The 9,707-nt window shown below is 39.2% G+C and overlaps 1 long non-coding RNA gene across 2 annotated transcripts; it reads left to right on the top strand.

Moving 5' to 3' along the window:
* The first annotated feature begins 529 nt into the window (after positions 1-529).
* On the top strand, positions 530-3,016 carry LOC110871263. Of its 2 annotated transcripts, none has more exons than XR_002553602.2 (4): positions 530-608; positions 1,345-1,432; positions 1,842-1,934; positions 2,862-3,016. It is a non-coding gene; the product is annotated as an uncharacterized LOC110871263 (long non-coding RNA). The 2 variants fall into 2 exon arrangements; XR_002553603.1 differs by having other exon boundaries at positions 537-608; positions 1,348-1,432.
* Positions 3,017-9,707: the final 6,691 nt, after the last annotated feature.

Genomic DNA, 9,707 nt, shown 5'->3' with positions numbered 1-9,707 from the left:
TGCATAGAGTTAAACTCGATAAATTACGAAAGAAAAGGTTTCGAGGACGAAACCTCTTTAAGGGGTGTAGACTTGTAACACCCAGAAAAACGGGTTTGGTAATCAAATCTCGTTAATAGTAAAAACGGGTAAAATACCGTTAGTGGTAAAATTAACTCGGTGAATATTAGGATTTAAAGAAATAAGTCTAATATTTATTAAAAGGATGGGAAATACCTTGAGAAAGCAAAATATATAAAAAGGCCCGAGATTTAACGGGACTTAAACTAAAACGGGTTTTTGTACAAGATGAATAACTAGGAAAAATTATAACCTAGTTAACTACAAGTCTAAAAATAACTTAAATAGGGTTAAAACTCCTCAATCATAAAGAAAACACAAGTTGAGGGACTAGAATGATTAAACTTGAAACTTGGGATATTAAAACAAAAGATATTACACCAAACACACACAAGAAGTGTGTGTCTGGTCGTTCTCTGCACAGGGGCGACATAGGGGTTTTCCCACAACCCTAATTCAATCGATTTCCATCAAACTGAAGCTCCTAATCAGTCCTAAATCAAGTTTCAAGCACGAATTAGTGATCACCTCACTGAAGGGATCACAAGGTATGTGAAATTCTAGTGTTTTGATTCATCTCAAGTTCTAGGTTAATTATGAAAAATCGAAATTTGGCTTGGTTGTGTCATGCATGAATGTAATTAGAAGAGATATGGTGTCTAGGGATGAACCCTAGGTGAAATCATGTTAAAAGATTTCATGAATATTTATAGAATTTATAACCACCATGGTAGGTGATTAATGAACTTGGAGAAAACTTGATAAACCCTAGAATTGATGATCTTGTTCTAGCATAATCTGAATTTAAGAGTAAAATTCAGAAATATGGATGTTAAGACTTGTGTAAAATTGTTTAATTGAAGTTAATTTAGATGATAATTACAAGTCATAAACTTGGTTTTGATGATATAAAAATCTGACCCGCTAGGTGTTTGATGAAACGCCTAAGTGAGGATTAAAATGCTAAAAGTTGGGTAAAAACGCAGATTTGATTATTATAAAGAATTATGCGTTAAAGCTTATGAAAAAGGGGTTTAGGATGATTTAATGAAATTTATGTTGTATTGGTGTTTATAAACACCATACTAACTTGTATGAAAGAACTACTTGAACAAAAAGGGAAATTGTTAAGAATTCATACTTGATTTGAAGTGGGTCTTGACATGAGAATTAAACTCATGATTTATGATTTAGTTCAATAAGAAAGTAGTCAAATATTCATAAGGTGTGAAAGTCGTGATTTAGAATGACTAATCTAACAACCTTGTGAATGATGGATGATAGTAGGCGCTTAACAAGCTAGGTGAAGCTTGGGGAGAAAGCGGGTTGATCGAAGCAAGTGAGAAAAGAAAAAGCGTAATTCGGATGCAAGGTAAGTGTAATTTACACACTTATGTAGAATACTCGTTTATTCAATACGTTGTAAACGGATAACGATTGTTTTGGAAATATGGATTTTTGTTAAGATTATCTTGTAGAGTAATCTAATAATGGGGGAAAAGGACAAAAACGGAAATTGGTCAAATGTCGACTAGTGTAAATAAAGGTTAAAAGGATACTCATAGCGTAAGCCGAAATGGGTTGAATTTTGTAAGAAAAGAGTTTAAAGAAAAAGGGTATGTTAATAAAATCCGGGATGAATGGACGTATAAATTGGAAATCAAAAACGATGTTTTGATTAAATAGATGACGTTGGGCGTGTAGTCCAAACGGGTCGAATGGTGTTGATAACACCATTTGACAATATCGACTAATATGGTTGTCAAGTCTTATGCTAACAGGACCGATTAGCAAAATCGGATGATTTCGTCACTATTGATTGTGTGATAATGAAAACAAGGTATGAATCGGGTCTACTTGTTGATCCGGGACAGGTACGCATATTCATGTTGTAGTTAAAAATGCTATTTTGTTCGAATAAATGGGAAAGAGAGTACTTAGTAGTAAAGAGAATAAAATCGACCAAAATGCCCTCGTTGGCTAATTGGAACAAACAACCTTTAAAAGTTGTTTGGAAACGAGTTTTATGATAGGGTAAATACTTAGAATAAATATAGAAGATGAAAGAGGTATTATTTTTAGTCAAACAGCACTATTTGAGTTTTGCCGTAAAATATTGATTCTAGAGGTAAAATTTGGGTTATATAAGATCACCACAATAAACTCACCTTAAATACAGTCGAGGTGGGGTATTATAGGGTAAGAAATGTGGTGATGGAATGCTAGAAGCAATCGAAAGCGATTTTAGGCTCGAAAGTGCTTAAATACCCTTAACGGGTCAAAATAAGCATACAAGCGAAAACGGGTTTAAATTGTGTAATAAACCTATGATTAGAACCTAATATGGTAGGTAACATTAATTTATAGAAGTGTATGTAACATAGGAATCAAACAAATACGTTTGTTTGATAAAATGCATAAACGGGTTAAAATTCGGTAAAAAGGTAACGATTCAAAGGCTTAGAAGTCTCAAAATTTCTTATGTTGGATGTAGGATTTTAACTCCATAAGATGGAGGATTAAATTACGGACGCGTAGGAAAAAGAATCGGGTAAAACGGATCAATAACGAAGAAGTTATGGCCGTTTCCGTAAAAACTGGCATAGCTGATCTGAACTGCAACCTGCTGGAAACTGGTTTCCCAGGCGACACGCGAAGGAACAACCTGGTTCCTCCGCAACACGCGACAGAACCCTGATTTAGCGAAAAAATTTTATTTTAATCAGTTTTGCTTCCCGGACTCGTTTAAATATGTTCTAAGTTACATATGACTAATCCAACTCATGTTTTATGAGTTTCAGGTATGATTTTAGCACCGGAGGATGATCAAGCACAACGAAGAACCGAACACGATCAAGAAATAAGCTTCCGCACTATGTATCGTTGTTTTGTTAAATGACGAACTCAAACATGTTATCTTGTATAGTTTTAATTCTGTAAATAAAGTTTAATGAAACCCGTATTTTCAATGTATTGAAATTCTAATTACCCGTTTATTTTCGTAAATTATACGAAAATTGTTAAATAATAATAAGGGTGTTACAAGTTGGTATCAGAGCCTTGGTTTAAGAGATTCAAGTATGGCGGGAAAGCTATGCTTGGACTTAAACCTCACGCTCTTGATAAAGATTAGTGTTCGGTTCGAGGCTTGATCGCAAATCCGGTAAGTACATGTATATCAATGGTTTAATATGATTAAAGTGTTGAGAACAACACATATGGTTATCGTGTAATACACGTTACACCAATAAAATCGATATAGAGTAGATATAGTCAACGAAATTACATGCGTTAATGTGTATAGTAGAAAAGCCTTGTATTATTATACGGGCATCCTTTAATGTTGAAATTATTAACTGTTGTATATGTTTTAGTTGAAGGACACTCGCATATGAGGATAGCGAGAGCTTAACAAATTATGGATATGATAGAAGAACGGTCCGAAGTATGACAAGAGGAGCATGCTCACCAAGGACTAAATCGCGTAACGACCGCGAACAAATTTAAAGGCAAGAAACGCCCGGGGGCAAGCATTACCAGGTGCGTGCTTTTAAATATAATCGCACAAATGACAATATGCAATAAACATGTAGAAACTGATTGTTGCATATGTAAGCTAGAAACTTGGAAAGCCTGAATAGAATACCTATCCAGGATATTACTTCCAAGAAAACTAAATAGAGGCGTTACTTAAATAGGGCGTGATGTGACGACCCGAACTTCCGAGGTTAATGTCGCCTAAACATAGTAGGGTGTTATAACTTCATTACATGTCAGTAGGTTATTCTTTACGCACCACTCGTAACCCTAATAAATCCCCTAATCGTAAAACGTGACGCATGGTGGTACGTGTTACATATCATAGGACTTAATGGGTCAATTCTGTATCGATAATATGTTTGGGCCAATTACTAGTCTACACATAACACATATGTTTGGGCCGATTTCTAGTTCACATATGTTGGGCTTACACTCACATGCCAAGGAGCCCAAGTAGGACTTGTATTAGGGGTCGATTAGTGAAATTAGGATATGATATATACACAATTACGTAAACGAAATATCACAGAACTACAACAACAAACCCTACCCTCTTGGAAGTGCGACGGCAACAGGAGACCCCCCCCCCTCTTCATCGAAGCCTACTAGTTGAATCTTCTACACTCCGGTTAGTATGTTAATCAATTCATGTAATCTTCTTGCTGTTTGTTGAGGCCATGGATCATAGTTTGTTACCTTCTTGGTGCTTGAATCGATTTAAGAATAATCTAGGATTTATTTGCAACAACTATGTTGAATACTTTGAAGTATTAAACTGAAACAAGTAATAGTGATGTTATGTGAAACGTTAAAATTGATGTCATTGGCTGCACATGCAAACTAGGAGGTATGGATTAGTGATTAATGATTTTGTTATATAGGTAAAGTAAGTTTCGTTAATACCATGCTCATGTCTTCCGATTATTTAATGGTGGTTCGATGCATATAGGTGGTTAATTATGATGGTTGTCTCGGTATGGAAATCCATGGTAAAATAGATATAACAGTGCACATGATATGGTATCCATGGGTTTTGTAAATGTTTTGTTATGGATTAAATGATAACAAGGGTCCTGATAACAGATTGTTAATTAATTAGGGTATGTAGGGTAATGGGATAACTTGATTAATACTTGGGTCGATGATATAAGTGTACTATTAAGCTGGGCTGTTTTAAAAAAAAAAAAGTTGAACATGATGTTTTGTGTGGAAACTGTTAGGTATTTCATGGTTAGAAAACAATGTTGTATAATTGAATCAATTTCATGAATTCAGATATGCTTAATAATTATTATGAGTGGGTGTAACTGATGATGATTAAAATAAAATGTTAATAGTAAAGATGGAAATTGATAAATCACAGATCCACTTTGGGGGCTGTTGGATCGAACAGTGGCAAACATACTTGAGATGGGCTGGTTATAATTGGGAATTGAAATAATAATAACATGCAAATCCGGTTGGGCTAAAGTATTAAACGGATAACATCCTTTTTAGTTGGGCTTGGTATGGTAACTGGGCCGTGCCATATTGGTTTGGGTAGGTGATGTGGGCCGCACACAATTATTAAATACACACCTATGTTGTATTAATTATATATATAGTTATACAGTTGGTTAAAATTAAAGTTATGAATTAGGAAAATATGCTCATGTATTTCGTCTACTTGCTGTGTGTCTGGTGTAGCATGAATTTGTTATGTGAGTGTATAGTGAACCAACTATGTGTATATAAATGGAAATGGGTTCTCAACGTGTGACATTATGGCATATGGCGTGTGATGTGAAGGTGTATGTACATAACTTGAATACTCGCTGTAATTCATGTGATAATATATGCCAAGCCTGTTCATACTTGCATATTAAAGATATGTGATCTGGGTGTGTAAGTAACTGATTGGTACTGAAACCATACTAGGATTGGATTGATCAAACTGTGAACACCAACTTAAATCTTACCGAGCAAACCAAAGGTGAGTTCATCTCTCTTGAGCATGCGTCCCGGTGGTTGGGACAGTCAGTGGGTATCCTGGGGAGGGATAAGTCTTTTGGGTAAAACGGGATTGTTGGATAATATACTCTTCCTATCACCTTTAAAGTCCCTCCGTGTTGTTTGGTTACCGGGAAGGTAACATGGTATTAGTTAGTAGCGCTACTTAGGTTTGGCAACCTCACCCCGTTCCTGGGAGGACGAGTGTTGAACTAATGACCTAGTCATGACCAATGCTTTGATAGGAGCATTGGAGAAAGGGCAAAATAATCAGAAGCCGTCTTGTATTGGGGTATTATCAACATTGTTTTCAACATTACTTCGGGAATTAACTTCAATGGATTAACTACATACTTGGTAAACAACGTTTTCGTAAAACTATGAACTCACCAGCGTTGTCTGATACACTTGTTGCATGCTCGCAGGTTGTTAGGTTATACGGATTTGGAACTTGCTGTCTGAAGTAGCTGGAGTGGTCATGGGTCGTGCTGATTGGATACGAATGATGGGTTTATTGATTTCACCCATTTAAACTGAAACAGTTAATTATGTTTTCTTTTATTTGCTTCCGCTGAACATGTTGGTTTTCTTTTAAATTTATTAACAGTACTTTTCAGAATAATTGATGATTTTATTCAACATTATGATTGGTTCAATATGATTAGTGGCTCGGTATTGGTTTGTCACACGCCTGACAGGGACACTCCCTAGGTGGTAATTTGGGGGTGTGACAGTTTGGTATCAGAGCCACTGGTTATAGTGAACTTGGTTTTAAAACGTTTTTATAAAACCAGACTATAACCGAACAGTACCGAAATCGACCATGACACTCGGCTCCAGACTGCAAGGTTCGTTTCTCATTTACTATTGCATAGTATATCTATCGTACACTTATGTATAACATTACACGTGACTGCACACTTGGCATAACAATATGAGCCCTTATGTTACCAACCCCTGTTATGTGAACTGTTAGTGTGACACAACCCTTTGACTATTGTGATTCTTGATCCTGTAAAACCTTTCGTTGCTATTTGAATATGGGGAACCTTTTTAAGGCAAGTTAAGAGGCGCTGAGATAAGCATGCAAATCGCCTTATTATTATGGGTGCACACATAATAATAACGCGAGGTGCATGCAAGTCCCAGTGAGGCTTAACGAGCGTGAGAAGGGTTCTGCCCTATTGTGTGTAAACTTGGTAGATTGTAGATTTCAACGTGATACTTGACCTGTACTTCATTTCAACTCGTAACCTTTTCCCTCTTACCCTATAGAATCATGAGTGGACGAGGACATGGACGTGGTCACATCGCGATGACCCAAGCTGAGCTGACCAACTTGATCAACACTCGTGTAGCTGAAGCCCTAGCGGCTTACCAGGCTGGTACGATATGTGCCAATTACTTTATATCCTTGTGTCGTATACTCGAATCGTACCAGTGCGTTGTACGTTCTTACGTTTTAGGTCAACCCGCAAATCAAAACAATCCACCTGCTCCACCTGTTTGTACATACAAGATGTTCATGGATTGTAAGCCACAGACCTTCAGTGGGACTGAAGGGGCTGTAGGGCTCCTACGATGGTTTGAAAAGGCAGAATCGGTATTTGCAATGTGTAACTGTCCAGCTGGGGACAGAGTGAAGTATGCTACGGGCACCCTCGAGGATGGTGCCCTTACATGGTGGAATGCCCAAGTTCAGATGTTGGGTATTGAGATGGCAAATGCCACCACTTGGGATGATTTCAAGGAGTTGATGCGAGAGGAGTATTGTCCTCGTGATGAGATTCAGAAATTGGAGAACGAGTTCTACAATCTGAAAATGGAGGGATCTGAGATTGAAGCATACACTAGGAGGTCTAATGATTTAGCAACTTTGTGCCCTAACATGTCTCGACCCCCACCTCGGCGAATTGAGTTGTATCTCAAGGGCTTAACACCAGCTGTTAAGGGGTACGTTACTGCTGCAAACCTAGACAATCTGCCCCGTATCGTCCGTTTGGCACATAAGATTACTGACCAAGAGGTCGAACGTGGCAACTTGCCGCCACGTGTTTCTGCTACTACCTCGACTGCTACAGCTACCACACCTGCTAGTGATCACAAGCGAAAATGGAACGATACTGACAAAGCAACCAGTGCCAGCCAACCTCAGAAAAGGGCAGACAACAGCATCCACCGTAGTTTTAGCCAGTCGTCTTCTGTGAACCAGAATCAGAGCAACAATTCAAATCAGGGTTCCTACGCGGGGAAGTTACCAAAGTGTGATAGGTGTATGTTTCACCATCGCGGACCGTGCACCCGGGTATGTCATAGGTGCAACAAGGTGGGTCATATGGCTAAAGATTGCAGGGTCTGGCTTCCAAAGCAGCCGCAGCAGCAGCCACAGCAACAGGAGAGGCAACAGTCCCAACAAAACCGGGGAAATCAAATGGGGTGCTTTCAGTGTGGTGATGAGGGTCATTTTAAGAGGGATTGCCCTCAGCTTAACCAGAATGCTGGCAACAACAACAACGCAGGGAATAACAACAACGGGAACAACGGTGGGAACGGGGCACGTGGAAGAGTATTTACTATTGGCGCTGGGGAAGCTCGCAATGAAGGGTAATGCTGAGACCGGTACGTCTTCTTTGAATGATCTTTCTGTTTCTGTTTTATTCGACTTTGGTGCCGATTTGAGTCTTGTGTCTTTGGGGTTCAGTCGCCAGTTAGGACTAACTCCCACCCTTCTTGTAAATAAGCATGTAGTAGAATTAACTGATAGTAAATCGATAGAAGCTTCTCATGTTCTTTTTGGCTGTAAACTTGATCTCGTGGGTCAAGTGTTCGACATTGACCTACTTCCCAATACTCTTGTAAGTTTTGACGTGGTCGTTGACATGGACTTGGTTATCTATGTATCAAGCAGAAATTCTCTGCAAAAAGAAAATCGTGCGTATCCCTCTCCCCAGTGGGGAATCCTTATCAGTTCAAGATCATCGTAGTGGTGCCATTGTTGGCATCGTCTCAGTCGTGAAAGCCCAGAAGTGTCTACGGAAGGGCTACTCTGCTATTCTAGCTCTCGTCATCGATTCGCCACTTTAAGAAAGGAAGATCGAGTATCTTCCAGTTATTTGTGAATTTTCTGACGTGTCTTCTGAAGAGTTACCTGGTTTACTTCCACATCGTCAGGTGGAATTTCAGATTGACCTTATGCAATTTCAGATTCCTTCTGGGATACAACAATCCTTTGAGTTCGCTGGATACTATCACAGATTCATCATAGGGTTTTCGAAGATTGCGTAACTACAACCTCCTTAGCACAGCTGGGAGCTGTGAATTCTTGGGAAAACAAAGTCGCGGAACGTCTTTTCAGCTTTTGAAACCAAACTCTGCAACGCACTGAGCATCACTCCTATCTGAGGGTACTGATGGTCTGGCGGCATACCATGATTGTTCGAATTAGAGTCCCGGTTATGCACCGATACAACATGAGAAGGCGACGACTTACGTGGTGGACTTACAGGAAGGACCGCACGAGTCACGACCTGCGGTGGAAGCCGTAGTCTTTGGATTTAAATTAGAGGCATTACTTGGATGGTACCAAATGCACTACCTAGACCGATCACAAGGGCCTCCTGTATACCCTTGTTTCGAAGGAAGAGAGTTCTCAAGATTAACCCATGCGGGGCATGGGGAGGCAACCTTTGGCAGGTTGGACAATATTTGCTACTTCGTGAAACGAATATGGACCTCACTATACAACAACATTAGGGAACTGGTGCAGGCGAAGCACGCGGATCTCGATAGCCTAATCACCTGAGTTTTGATAGGATGAATTAAAACCTGAAGACCATGTACGGATGACCGGGCCTGAAGGCCTACATAACAGACTTCCAGGGATTTTGTCACTAGTCTACTTACAACTCGAAACGGAAACATTATCCCCTGGGTGATCATTGATGGACTCAAGTTACTAGTACACATTCTTGCACTCAAGGAAAACAGACGAGTCTTCACAGTTCTGAATGTTCCTCTGAGAGAGGCGGCTTTTAGGCACAAGGTGCCAACTCCTGTTATCTCTGAATTTGATCCATGCATGATCTATGTGAGACACTACGCAACACCCTTGGCCCACG

The sequence above is a fragment of the Helianthus annuus genome, chromosome 4 (assembly GCF_002127325.2).
Source record: "Helianthus annuus cultivar XRQ/B chromosome 4, HanXRQr2.0-SUNRISE, whole genome shotgun sequence".
Lineage (NCBI taxonomy): Eukaryota > Viridiplantae > Streptophyta > Magnoliopsida > Asterales > Asteraceae > Helianthus > Helianthus annuus.
Note: the sequence above shows the minus strand (reverse complement) of the source record. Positions and strands in the feature narration are given on the sequence as shown.